The sequence below is a fragment of the Monodelphis domestica genome, chromosome 6, assembly GCF_027887165.1.
Source record: "Monodelphis domestica isolate mMonDom1 chromosome 6, mMonDom1.pri, whole genome shotgun sequence".
Classification (NCBI taxonomy): domain Eukaryota; kingdom Metazoa; phylum Chordata; class Mammalia; order Didelphimorphia; family Didelphidae; genus Monodelphis; species Monodelphis domestica.
In genome coordinates this window covers 258,778,256-258,793,351 of record NC_077232.1, presented here as the reverse complement: position 1 = coordinate 258,793,351, position 15,096 = coordinate 258,778,256, and the positions used below count along the sequence as shown (strand labels likewise).

The 15,096-nt window shown below is 39.3% G+C and overlaps 1 pseudogene; it reads right to left on the bottom strand.

Annotated features, from left to right (window-relative positions):
* Positions 1-5,220: 5,220 nt before the first annotated feature.
* Positions 5,221-6,404, bottom strand: LOC100013815 (poly(rC)-binding protein 2-like; annotated as a pseudogene).
* Between the last annotated feature and the right edge of the window lie 8,692 nt (positions 6,405-15,096).

Here is a 15,096-nt window from a genome sequence, read left to right as displayed (position 1 = left end):
GAGGTTAAGCCCAAGCCAAGTGACTCTTTAGCACAGTAGGCAGCAAGTCAGTCTTGAAAGCTTAAGGTTCTGAGTTTGATCCTCGGAAGGAGGGTGTGATATACTGGGAAAGGTTTCTGGAGACAAGAAGAACAGGGAAACAAATACAGGCTTTGGGGTCTCTAACTTACAAGCTAGTCCTAAAACTTGGGGTTCATCAGATCTTACTAGGCCATAAGTTTGGGGTTTCTAGATTCCATGTTGACACTGGTTAGAGTGATAGGCAAGAGAGCAGACTAACGAATCACAAATTACAGATGACAGCTTATTCAGGTGGCATCAGGGAGAGGAGAGACAAAATGATTACAATATTGGAGAACTGATGAAAAATAAAATATAGGGAGTCTCAAAAGTCTTAGGGCAGTTTTACACTTTAATAACTTAAAACTGCCCTAAGAAGTTTTGGGACATCCTGCATGTAAATATAATACATATAAGGTATCAAAGCCCCTCTTAAATATTTTTCAGCAATATAAACTACAATTAGAGAAAAATACTTTGGAATCTAAAGTCACGAGAATGAAATCAAGAATAATAAAAAGTATTTTAAACTGGATTCAGTATTGGGAAAGTTTGCCACAGATTGTGACTTTCTTGAGGGTAGGAACCAAATCTTATCCCTTTAGGCAGTTAACATGGTGCTTTCCAAAATCAGCACTGCACAAATATTTGTTGAAATCCATTAAATGCTGAGTTTGGCTTTTCTCCTTTTAAGAAGTGTGGGACAAAAGAGGAGAGGGTTCTGAGAAACACACACACACACAGACACACACACACACACACATGACATTTAAAGGACTGAAATATAAGAAAAGGTCCAATTGGTTTTTTTCCCCTATGTTAAGTTCTCATTGAATACCACAAAACTTATATGTGTTTCCAATGCTCAGGATTCATATATAAGATGATGTGACAGGAAGGACATACACTTTAAACTGCTTTTTTTTTTAATAGTGGGCTTTGGTTGATTCATCTATATCTTAGCTGGGACCTTGGTAGATCTCCTATTCTCAAGGAATGACAGTCTGGTCCCCGAACAGAGAATAGCTTACTGGTCTCTCGGATTAGTTCCCATCTGACCATTCCCCTGGCCATCTCTTTGGACAGCTAGATGGACTGACTCTTAAACTGTGGTTAATCATCAGTGATGATTTCATGGGTCTTTGAGAAGGTTTATAGGAATTATAGCCCAAACTCAGTTTTCAGCATGGCTTTCTCATATCATTATTTGATGTATCTTGCCAATAATTCCCATGAAATTATCAAGCCTACTAAGACTATGTTGTGGTTGATTTAATCTACTCAACTTTGAAACCACCATTTTTGGGTCATGCTATATGTGGTGAATCAGCAATGTCTAGTAAGTTTGGGACCCTGGACCAAAGTTCACACCCTATGTGACAGGACACCCTAGATAGCTTCTTGTGGTTTGTCATTCCACTGTATTTCCTCATTCCCTACCTTCCTACCTCTGGTTTTGTGAACATTAATCAGTTCAGCTAGATGGTTCAGTGGCTAGAGCACTACATTTTGAGTCAGGAAGATTCAATTTCCAATGTGACCACAAACACTTATTAGCTATGGAATCCTAGGTAAGTCACTTCACCTCTCTGCCTCAGTTTTCTCATCTGTATTTGTTGCAAGGATAAAATGAGATAAATTTATAAATTTCTTCACGAAAGTGAAAGCACTATACAAATGCTAATTTAAAAAAATCACCTTGAGGGCAAGGTCTGTCTTGCTTTTGAATCCACAGGGTTTGGCACCTAATAAACCTTTAATAAGTGTTTTTTATTCATTAGTAATGTCCACCCAACAGAACTCCTGGTTATGGTTGGCTTAGCTTTCTCTAAAGATGACCTCCTGTGCATTTATACAAATGTAGAGCTTTCTTCTGTTAGTTTGACAGTCTTGTAAACACACCTTCTCATTTGCCATGTGCTCCGATGGAAGCCTTCTGATTATTCATGTTCATTCCCTCCCGAAATCACAGTTATTCCAAAAGTGAAACAACAACAAATTCTGTCCCAAAATGCAATCAGACAGAGACAGGAAAAAAAGCATATATTTCTCAGTCTAGGCAAAACCTCTTTGTTACCTCACTTGTGGTGTCTTTGGCTGGGAAATTAATTTTTCATCTTGTCACCCACTTTGCTGTCAGAAATCATGCTGGCTGAGAAGAGGATAACTGAAAAGCAGAACATTACCATAAAGATGTTCAGCCTTTTCCTTCAAGGCAATTGAGTCCAAGGAAAATGCATTCTGCTGTTAGCTGCAGTTAAACGCTACTTGCATATTTTCTTTCTTCCCCCCTTGAGTATTGTGAAGGAATTCTTTTATATGTTGTTCCAACAGCAGTTCTACCTTGAAGAAATCAGTGTCTTTTATTGTTAAGCTGTTTTTTTTTTTCTAATTGAAACTGACACCAGAAGGGACCAAATGTCTCATTGTTCTTCCTTAACAATGTTTTGCTAACATTTTGTCATGGGGAAAATGTAATTCAACCATTTCCTTTTCAGCGATCATTTGACTTATTATCATGGGGAAAAAAGAATTCACCCTTTTCTCCTTGATTTATTTCTCATTGATCATTGGACCTACTGTTGTGCAGAAAAAAGAATTCACTCATTTACTTCTCATTGGTCATTGGACATATTATCCCAGGGAAAAAATAATTTCCCTACTCCCAGTCCTTATTGCCTCATATTTCTTTACAATGGCAATAGTCTTGTAATTGGACTCATTGCCTTCATTCACCCTCCCTCAAATCCAGGCGAACATGGTAGGTGTTCCTATAGCATCTCTTGTTATTGTCTGAGCCCCAAGCTTTCCATTACACTTCAAATTCCTTAGCACTCCTCAAAGAAGCTAATTTCATTTCTACCCCTCAGATTTGCCTTGTGCCTTCTAGCCTTACTACCTTTTAAAATATTGTAGAATCATAGTTATAGAACCGGACAGAAACTTCTGGATTACTTTGTCCAACAGCCTTCTTTTACAAAAGGAGGTACTGAGGATTAATGAGATTAAGTAATTTATTCAAGGTTTTATGAATTGTAAGTGGAAGAGTGGAGATTTAAACTCAGATCTTGTGTCTCCAAATTCAATTCTCTTTCCTCTGTAACATGCTGTATATGATTCCCTTCTATGACCTCATTTCTATCTCTTCTGCAAAGTTCAATTTAAATACTCTTCCTCCTAAAATCTTTTCTAATACCCCTTGCTAGAAGTGATCTCTCACTTCTTTAAATTCTATATATTGAAGTTCATTGGATAGAAAGCCAGACCTGGAGGTAGGGGGTCTTGGGTTCAAATCTAGCCTCCAACACTTCACAGCTGGATGATCCTGGGCAAGTCACTTAACCCCAATTGCTCTTCTGCTTTGGAAACAATATTTAGCATTGATTAAGACAGAAAGTAAGAATTTTTTAAAAAAATCCTATATATCAATAGTTCTATATCATTTATATACTGCTTTGAAGTATCATTATTAAATAGACTCGAAGCCCCTTCTCCAGGGGACCTCAAATGATATTCTTATTTATCACTTGCAGAGATAAGTAGTCTCTTGAACATAAGACGTGCTCTATAACTAATGAAAGAAAGGATGGATAGAATGTCAGGTTGTAGCTGGATAGCAAGACAGGATAACATAAAACAACCTTGGGCAGCAGTATGTCTAAATAAACAAACAAACAAAAAAAAAGGATAGGAGTTGAGCTGAGATTACTTTGATGTTTTTGCTATGTAAAGTCTTAACTGGAAATTGGTTGGGTATATTTGATTTTATATGAAGTGTAAAGGCCTTATGACATTTATTTTGCTCTGGTTTCAGGTAGGATGCTAAAAAACAAACAAACAAACTTGGTTGCACTTTCAAGTTGCCAGCAGGGCAGGTGCTGTCTGTTACAAATGGACATAGTCATTCTGTTGTGGAGGGGAATTGAGGTGAACCCCTGGTTTTAGGACAGGTACCCTTTGCAAGAATGTAAGACTCCAAAACTTAGTTTAAAAAAAAAAGAGAAATTTATTAATTTAGAGAGTAATGTTGAAAGGTCTGGAGACAGGTTCAAGAGAGGGCACTGCCTCCTTGGGGGATGGATTCTGGGTTTTTTTATACCTTATTGACAACAGGTGCTACATAATTTGGAGAAGAGACTGTTATGGTATGGATTTAGCCAGAAGTGGGGGTGTTGATCACTGACTGGGACTAGAGTGGTGTTTGTGTCCCCAAAATACAGGATTTGGCTGGGCATAGTTTAGAGGACAAGTAGATGTCCTAGATTACAACCTGATGGTATCAGGACATAACAAGGAGATGCATCTCTGTGTTCATCTCAAAATCTAGGGGAGGATCCAAGGGGAATATTCCTTTCAGAGGTCTTTACTTATGGTGAGTCTCAAGCCCAAAGTTACCTTATCCTTAGCATCACAAGAATTTAAGGAAGGAAAGGAATTTCCTGCTTTAAGCTTGACCCAAAAGACTTCAGATTCAGGGCCCCTAAGTGAACCCTAGGGTCTCTTGTCAATTCCATTTAAAGTCCCTTGTTTGCTTAGTGTGGAATTAGGAAAGAGAAGAGAGGCTTTTGGAGTTGAAGCAGACCTTGTGTATCTTCACAAAATTGAGGAAATCGAGGCCCAAAACAATTTTTATTCTATAGTTGAATATTGCTTCTTTCCTTATAAAACAGTGAGCTATCTCAGATTTTCATTCCTGAAATATAATCATCAAATTATCCATATAGAAAAAAAAATTCAGTTTGTTAACACTTTTAAAGCCATCTAGTTGGAAAGTCCAGTTGCCATATTTAATGACACTAAGTCATTGTCATTTCTATTATCTTAACAATTCATGCCTTGTAAACATTTTTTTTGGCTATAATTTGTACCAACAACTTTTTTTTTTCTATTCACAAGGAAAAAGCTCCAGTCCATCTTTTAATCTTTGTTTGAAAAATTCCTGACATTAACGAACTAAACTGAAATGTATTAATATTCCTCTCTTACATTTCAATGACAAAAACAGAAAAAAAATTCATGAGCCCCCCCCAAAAAAACCAAAACCAAAACCAAAAAAAAAACCCCAAACAAACAAAAAACAGGGAGAAGCTTATAAAACTAAATATGGTTCTCAGCCTTAACAGCTGAACAGAGAAAGGAATTAACACGCTATGATAAAAAAATCACGAGTGGATGATAAAGTTGTATAGAAACTGAAAATTCACAAACTATTTAAAACCTGGAATCGCTGAGTGTTCAGAAACTACATAGATGGATCATGGGTGGTGAACAGCAGAAGGGGGTTATGGGTGAGTCTGCATTGTTCTAGCTGCTCCCCACACCTGTCTCAGAGGAAAGCCTGACATTGATTAGATACTGAGCCAGGCTAATGCTGGCAGCAGATCCAGTGATGGTAACCTGCCTATCAGTAGATCCTTCCACTGCATTGGCACTTTTGATCTGAGCCCCAGACATCTGACGGCGAATCTCATTGATTTTGGCGCCTTAACGCCGATTATGCAGCCAATTAAGTCATTTGGAATGGCGAATTCATGAGCAGATGCATCCAAACCTGCCCTATAGCCTTTCACCTCTGGAGAGCTGGATTCAATGCCACTGAATCAGGTGTTGCCATGCGTCATGGGAAAGTGAGACTGTTGCATTGCCAACTGGTGCAGCTTGGTCAAATCTGGCTGTGGAATGGCATACTGTCCTTGAATGGTATAGGACTGACCACATGCAGATGACTGGAGAGCAGGACAGCTTGGGCGGGTACGGGATGGTCCCGCCCTTCGGGGGAGACTGGGAGAGAGTTTCCAACATGACCACGCAGATCTGTTTTGATAGATTGCGGGATGCCAGCAATAGTGATGGCCCCCTAATTGAGTTTGGTAGCATATCCCCTGCCACCTGGACCTGAGCCCCTGCATTTCCTTGATCTTGCATCCTCCTTTTCCAATGAGAGAGCCACACTGGCTAGCAGGGACCACAAGCCTCAGAATGACTGGGGGTGGAGGGGGTGGTCTACTGGCAGCTCTACTATTGGTCATAGAGCTGCTGATGTCCTCTTCCAGTTTGTCAACAATCATAGCAAAGGCTTTAAAGATGGCATTAGTGGGTCCAGCCAGAGTAATTGTTCTCTCAGGACAATTCCCTTCTGAGATGTTGATACTCGCACCACTCTCTTCACGCATTTTCTTGACTGATTCTCCTTCCCTTCCAATAATGCTTCCAACTTCCTTTCCATGCATAAGTAGCCGGATGGTAATAGTGACATTTAATCCACTTTCAAACACACGGGTGCCCATGTGGAGCAGTGTTCTGGGGATTTGGACTTTGTAAAGTGGTCAAGTCTTTGGTCACTGGTGGGACTGGAAGCCAAAAACTTTTTGCGAGGCGAGTGAAGGGAAAAGGGGGAGCCAGCGGGAAATGGAAGGGCGGGAGGCCGGGGGCGGAACAATAGGGGCAGGCGGGAAGGCGAGGAGGCACCCACGGGCAGGTGGAGGAGGAAGGGGGGTGGAGGAGGAAAGGGGGAGAGCAACCTCTGGGCGGGCGGGAGAGGGCGCGGGTTGCGGCTGCTCGGGCTGCTGCCTCTTTTGGTCTGGGGCTGTACCAGCAACTTTAAAGACTCGAGAACATCAGTGATTCCAAAACCTTCTTTGAAAGTTAGTATATCCAACTGTCTACCCAGGTCATCTTGCCACTTGCCCCTCTAATGTATTACTTCTTCCCACCTGGAGTAGCATCCTTTGGACTGGACCTCCAGAAACCATGCTCCCAGGTTCCAGGAGGAGTTAATTCATTTGGCTTTGGAAATCTTGCTTTAGGGTAGAACTGTGTTGATTGGTTAGCAAATGAGCAAAAACTCACCTACCTCACTATGTCTTGTTGATTGGAGATCAGACCTTGTTCACATTCCATCTAACCACCATCCACTTGGGCTCTCCTGCCATTTTCTTTACTTTGATGGCTATACTATCCTCTCGCCCCTTAACTTTTCTTCTTGCTCCAGGCACAGTGATCAAATCAAAGTCATTGTTGCTATTGGGCAGTGCTCACAAGTCATGTGGCTCCCTAGAATAAAACTCTTTCCTCTGATTACTGCTCCTCTCTCTCTGTATTGTGTCTCCCTTTTAGAATGACAGAAGGACAGCCTCATTTTTGTATTTGCATTACCACTGCTTAGCACAGTTCGTAGAACTAGAAGTACTTAACAAGAACTATTTATTCATTCATTCAATGATTTGTTAAGATCATAGAAATGAAATATCAGTGGCTCAGTGTCATGAAATATGATTACTGAACTTTCAAACTAGATTGTTTTAAAAGCATTCATGAACTAAAATGTTTTCTACTGTTCCAGGGTGGCATATAAAATCACATAAAATGTTAAGAATTAGAGCTGTTTTTGAGAAAAGCTAGCAAAGTAGAGACTCAAGTACCTAAATTCAATTAAACAAACATTAATCAGTCACCTACTGGGTTAGGCACTGGGGGAGACAAAAAAGACAGAATCCTTGTCCTCATGGAATTTACAACTTCCTGGGTTTTAAAAAAAATTAAATTTCCATGTTGATGTACTATTGTTGTTGAAGCACTATTTTCAGAGAACTCTATCTATATTTAAGACAGACACAATTGGCAAATAAGAATCTCATATTATGTGTTTAAATCAAGAGGTAAAATCTCTATGAACTGTTTTTGTTTTTGAAACTTTTACCTTCTGCCTTAGAATTAATACTAAGTATAGTAAGTAAGGGCTAGGCAGTGGAGGTTAAGCATCTTGACAAGATACCACAGCAAGGAAGTATCTGAGTTCACATTTGAATCTAAGATCTCCCATCTCCAGGCCCAGCACTCTTTCCATTGTGCCACTGGCTGCCCCACTATGAATTGTTTATGATAACTCCACTGAGGGAAAACAAACAAACAAACAAACAAACAAACAAACAAAAAATTGTAAGGCAGTTTATGGGAAAATGTTGTTAGTATGATATATTTTTATTTTTATTTTGTTGTATTGTAGTTTTACTTATTTTGTTAAACTCTGCAAATACATTTTTAAATTGAAAATTTTTATTCAATTAATTAAATTAGCACATTTTTTCCATGGTTAAATCATTCATTTTCTTTCCCCTCCCCTCCTCACCCCCTCCTCCCTGTAGCCAATGCGCAATTCCACTGGGTTTTACATGTACCATTGATCAAGACCGATTTCCTTATTATTGATAATTGTACCAGGGTGATCATTTAGAGTCTACATCCCCAATCATATCTCTCATAAACTTCATGTGATCAAATAGTTGTTTTTCTTCTGTGTTTCCACTCCCACAGTTGTTTCTCTGGATGTGGATAGAGTTCTTTCTCATTAGTCCCTCAGAATTGTCCTGGATCATTGCATTGCTACTAGTAGAGAAGTCCATTACGTTGAATTTATGTCGCAGTGAATCAGTCTCTGTGTACAATGTTCTCCTGGTTCTGCTCCTTCCATTCTGCATCACTTCCTGGAGGTCGTTCCAGTTCACATGAAATTCCTGCAGTTCATTATTCCTTTGAGCACAATAATATTCCATCACCAACAGATATGACAATTTGTTCAGCCATTCCCCAATTGGAGGGCATCCTCTCATTTTCTAATTTTTTGCCACCACAAAGAGTGCAGTTATAAATATTTTTGTACAAGTCTTTTCCCTTATGATCTCTTTAGGGTATAATGCCAGCAGTGCTATGGCTGGATCAAAGGACAGGCAGTCTTTTAAAGCCCTTTGGGCATAGTTCCAAATTGCCATCCAGAATGGTTGGATCAATCCACAACTCAATCAGCAATGCATTAATGTCCCAATTTTGCCACTGTATGATGCATTTTTAAAGGTGGTGGGAAACAAACTGAGGTACATCTAAACCTAAAAAAATTGATCCATGTCCCTGACCAATCAGGATTTATGAGATAAAGTGGGAAAAAAGTATTGCTTAATTAATATAAAATCTGGATTTTTCTGGTTTGATTTGTTTGCTTCAAGTTCTGAGATATCTGAAAAGTTTGTGTGTATCTGTGTGTATCTGTGTGTGTGAGAGAGAGAGACAGACAGAGAGAGACAGACAGACAGAAAGACAGGCTGACAGAGAGACAGAGAGAAAGAGAGAGAGAGAGAGACAGAGGCAAAAAGATAGCGACAGTGAAAGGCACATAGAGAACAAGTGCCTATTTTAATATCCATTTCCTTTTTATCATTCCCATCTCTTTGTTCTTCTAAGAAGAGGGGATGTTGGGCAGGTTAGAAGTAGCAAAAATTCAGACCTCTGTAAACCCTTCCTCACTGATCAAAAAATAGTTCCTCGAGGGGACTGAAAACCAACTCTAACTACAGGACAGAGCTAGGGAACCCTCCTCCTGGAGCCATCTTAAAAGATATGCGTGGGTTTAAGGGAAGGAAAATGAAAGGTCCCAGGATCCCTAGCCCACCTACAGCTCTGAACCTCCAACAGTGGCTGGAATCTCTGGGTGAGCAAGGACGCTCATCCAGAGGGAGTACCTTGCTGGCAAAGCTATGCCAGGCTCAGGATTTTGAACACAGGTGGCATAGAGGCAGGTGGGGGAGAAACGCAGAGCAGGCAGTCCAGTTTCAGCTGAAATGCTCCATCTTGTCTCCCCCCCCCCCTTTTTTTCTGGAGGTTTTGGCCTCAGGGCACACCTTGCTTTGCAGATCAACTCCTCTCTGGCTCGATCTCATCAAAAAGGGCAGATAAGAAGCCTTCAGAGGGCAGAGAAGCTCAAACTCCAACACCTTTCCCCCCACAGACTGATCTGAGAGGCTCACTGACTGAGCTCCAAGGGGCAAAGGTTGCAACAAACTACAGGCAACAACCTTGACAACAGGGCAGGATTCCCAGATCCTTCTCAGATTCTGCTGTCAGCTGGGGAAGATTAGACTACCTGAGCAAACAACAGAACAGAGAAGAAGCCCCTTCAGGACAGAACAGCCCAAACTCACAGATTCAGCACAAAAATGAAAGAGCAAGACTATAGGCAACTACAAGGAGAAAAGAAGAGGCAAATATGAGTAAACAGAAAAAGAAAAAAGAAATTACAATTGACAACTTCTATCCAGGCAATGAACAAAGAGCAAATGAAACAGAGGAAGATCAAGGAGCATGAAGCAAAAAAAATAGAAAGTCCAGTGAATTGGACACAGGCTCTGGAAGAACTCAAAATACAATTCAAAAAACAATTAAGAGAGGTTGAAGATAACTGGGGAAAGAACTTAAAAGGCAAAATAATCATCTGGAAACAGAAAATAATGTCTTGAAAGCCAAAATTAATCAGCTTGAAAATGAGGCAAAGGAGATGAAAGATGACCTCCAAAGAAAATCAGACCAGAAGGAGAAGGATGACCAAAAAGCCAGGGATAAGATTCAGTCTTTAAAAATTAGAGTATAGAAACTAGAAGCAAACAACTTCAGAAGGCAAAAGGAAACTATAAAACAAAATCAAAAGCATGAAAAAAAATGAGGACAATATGAAGCACCCCATCCACAAAACAGAAGATTTAGAAAACAGGTCCAGGAGAGACAACTTTTAAGAATCATTGGTCTACCCAAAGATCATAGTGGAAGAAAAGCCTGGACCTCGCTCTATAGGAAATTATCCAAGAAAACTGCCCCAACATTCTAGAGCAAGAGGGAAAAGTGGAGATTGAAAGAATCCACAGATCACCTCCTGTACTTAATCACCAACTGACAACATCCAGGAGGAATGTTATAGCCAAATTCAAGAACTACCAGACAAAGGAAAAAATATTACAAGCTGCTAAGAAGAAGTAATTCAGATATCATAGAACTACAGATAGGATAACATAGCATCTGGCTGCATCTATGCTGAAGGACCAAAAGACATGGATTGAATATGATATTCCAGAAAGCAAGGGAACTAGGTCTACAACAAAGAATCAACTACCAGCAAAAATGGCTATATTCTTACAGGGGAAGGTATGGTCATTTAATAAAATAGAAGAATTCAAAGTATTCATAAAGAAAAGACCAGAACTGAATAGAAAAATTTATGCCCGAACAGAGAACTCAAGAGAATCACCAAAAGGTAATTAAGAAAGGGGAAAAATAACAACAAAAAACCCACTTTTTTTAAGGGACCCAATAAGTTAAAATGATATGTATCCCTATAAGAAAAGAGGATATTGGTAACTCTTAAAAATTGTTATTATCACCTGTGTAGCTAGAAGAATTATACTTAGAGGCAACAATGACAAATGACAAATTGTATAGGATGAAATGCCAAGACATAAATATGTATATATATATATATATGTATATATATATATATGTATGGATAAATATATATGTGTGTGTATATATATAAAACTAGAGGTAAAAAAGAGGTTAATACTAAGAGAAATGGGAAAAGAAACAATGGGGCAAATTTATATGTCATAAAGAAGCACATGGCTGGAGTGGGAGAGAACACTGAAATTGACTCAGAGGGAAGAACAATCAAATCCATTGGGGCAGAGAATTGATTTGTGCCCTATGGAGAAGTTGAAGGGTAACAAATGGACTGGTGGGGAGGGAAGCAATACAAGGGAGGGAGCGGGTGGGGGGTAGCTTAAAAAGACTATAAGGAAAATAAGAGGAGAATAAGAAGGGGATAGAAAGGGAAATAAAGTAAGCTTGGGAATTAGGGAGACTGATTTAAAACAAAACACTGGTATAGAAAGAAATAGTGAAAGAAGAAGGGGCAGGGCTAGGAGTAGAAATCAAAATGTTGGGAAATACACAGCTGGTAATCATAACTCTGAATGTGAATGGAATGAACTCACCCATAAAAAACAAGCAAATAGAGTGGATTAGAAACCAAAATCCTACCATATGATGTCTTCAAGAAATGCACAAGAGGAAGGTAAATACAGATAGGGTAAAGGTAAGTGGATGGAGCAGAATCTATTGGGCATCAACTGAGAAAAAAGAGGCAGGGGTCACAATCATGTTATATGACAAAGCCAATGTAAAAATAGATCTAGTACAAAAAAATCAAGCCATTCCCCAATTGATAAATGGGCAAGGGACATGAATAGGCAATTTTCAGATAAAGAAATCAAAACTATTAATAAACACATGAAAAAATGTTCTAAATCCCTTATAATCAGAGAGATGCAAATCAAAACAACTCTGACATATCACCTCACACCTAACAGATTGGCTAACATGAAAGCAAAGGAAAGTAATGAATGCTGGTGGGGCTGTGGCAAAGTTGGGGCATTAATACAGTGCTGGTGGAGTTGTGAATTGATCCAACCACTCTGGAGGGCAATTTGGAACTATGCCCAAAGGCTGCTAAAAGGCTGTCTTCCCTTTGATCCAGCCATAGCACTGCTGGCTTTATACCCTAAAGAGATAATAAGGAAAAAGACTTGTACAAGAAGATTCACAGCTGCGCTGTTTGTGGTGGCAAAAAAAAAATTGAAAAATGAGGGGATGCCCTTCAATTGGGGAATACCTGAATAAGTTGTGGTATATGTTGGTGATGGAATACTATTGTGCTCAAAGGAATAATAAAGTGGAGGAATTCCATGTGAACTGGAATGACCTCCTGGAATTGATGCAGAGTGAGAGGAGCAGAACCAGGAAAACGCTGTACACTGTAAACCTTAAAATTTCTTAGACTTATGAATGTTGGAAATTTCCCCATTGGGAAATCTCATACTGGAAAAAATTTCCTACTGATAGTAAGAACCCCCTTGGCATGGGAGGATCCTTCTCCTCCCTACTTGGGACTGCTTTAGGACAGAAACCTTTTGCTGAACAATGGAAAGGTCTTTGACCTATGCTTAAGCATAGAACAGGAAGTTCTTTGAGTCATGATTGATTTTAGAATTAATACAATAGAGATACTTGGAATGAAAGAACCAGGTCTTGGAACTTCCAATCTCCACCCTACTCAGGGTAACAGGATTTAGAAAGGGCTGCAGCAAAGAGATCAAGATTTAATTATTTGAGAATATGACCTTCAACAGACATGTGCAAAGCCACAGACCTCTGGGCGGTCCTGGGTTAAGGTAGAGCCACCATTGGCACAGGGAAGACATGGACAGTGATTGGTAGATGTGAGAACTGAGGGGAGGGAACTTAGATGGTTTCCTTAAAGATAGCGGGGTCTGAGGACTGGGGGGAGTTGAGAGGTTTTGCTCTGAGAGGTTTGTTCTGAGAAGCTTGCTCTGAAGGAGGCTGGAGGTGGAGGCCGCTGAGACTGTTTCTCCATTTTGGTCACGTGAGTGATATGGACTGATCTCTTTTCTTTGCCTCAGCTATCTAAGAGCTTGGGCCTTTTGGCCCAGCCTAAACAGAGGGGGCCTTTAAGCCCTATTCCCTTCTCTCCCTCTCTCTCTCTCTCTCTCTCTCTCTCTCTCTCTCTCTCTCTCTCTCTCTAATACATTTCTTCCTCCTGTTTGTAATTAAAAACTCCATAAAAGGTTAAAAAATATTTAAAAAATATCATTATTTAAATTGCAAAATTTAAATTCCTATTGAGAAGAATTTTAGGTTAAGAAGATGCTACCTCTCTGAATCCAGAACTGAACTGTTGGAGAAGCCACCATGAAGAAGCCTCCAGACCACAAGTTGCACAAAATTGAACTTTGGGTGTGGTTGATTGAACATTTATTTGTATGTATACTTTTATGCCAAAGGGGACTGCCCCCTAACGGCTTTTTGTCAATGTGTTCAGCAATTATTGGTTTTATTCTTTTTTCTCTTATCCTCACACTATTGTAATCTTTTAAGTTTATTATGTTTTTATGATCCTTTTGGGGAAAAATTAATTTTTCCAAAAATGATCAAATGGGGAATGTAAAAAATAGACTCGAATACAGGACTACAATCCCCACGAGCCTTTGCTCCACTTCCCCAGAATGCTTTGTAATCTCACCTGGGCTGAGATCGAGAAGGTATTTAAGCTGATTCAAAGGCTTTTGAGAGGCGCTCTCCTGGCTCTTTTTGGACTTCCGTTTTGGAGCAGGCGTGTCTCTTGCGTGATGTGAGGTTATTTTGTCTAGGCCTCTGGACCAAGCACATGTTTCTTACTTGTATATTCTTTAATCTTTAACCTTTAATAAACCTCTAAAAAATATAATACTTCTTGCAGAGAGAAACTAATTTCTACCTGCCTCAGATGCCTCAGTCTGCCCATATTCCCTAAATTTTAATCTTTACAACACAGAGACTGACACACTGTGGTACAATCGAATGTAATGGACTTCTCCATTAGTGGCAAAGCAGTGATACTGAACAACTCAGAGGGATTTGCAAGAAAGATCAATATCCACAATCAGAAGAAAAACTGTGGGAGTAGAAACACAGAAGAAAAACAACTGCTTGATTACATGGGTCAAGGGGGATATGGTTGGGGATGTAGACTCCAAATGATCATCCTAGTATAAACATCAACAATATGAAAATAGGTTTTGATCAAGGACACATATAAAACCCAGTGGGATTGCTTGTCGGCTAGGGAAAGGGGTGGGGTGAGGGGCGGGAAAGAATATGATTCTTGTAACCAAGGAATACTGTTCTAAATTGACTAAATAAATTTTTCAAAAAAGAAGAAGAAGAAGAAGAAGAGGGGATGTTATAGTAAAGTAATTGGAAGCTGGGCAGTCCTAACAGAAAAGTCCCAAAAAGGAAGCTGCTGAAATTTCAGAGATGTTTTGAAGCCTCTTACTAACTTAAATATAGTGCCTACTCAGTAAGAAAGATTTCTGTAGCAGACATTGATAGCTTTTAAAACTGATTCAGAAAACAGAGGGACAGAGCTTCATATGGTGATCTTTGAAAAGATGAAATCATATCAGTAAGTATTCCAAGATTAAATCATTTATCTCTTCATATCAACATCTACTATAATTAATTTAAAAAAATTGAAAAAAGTGAACAGATTTTAGGTTAAGAACCTCTGTTCTAAAGAAACAGTCATCTAATAACATGTCTTGTGAAAACTACTGTCATACCTAAATTTCCAACTGGAAATATTTCAAAATTCAAATACAATAT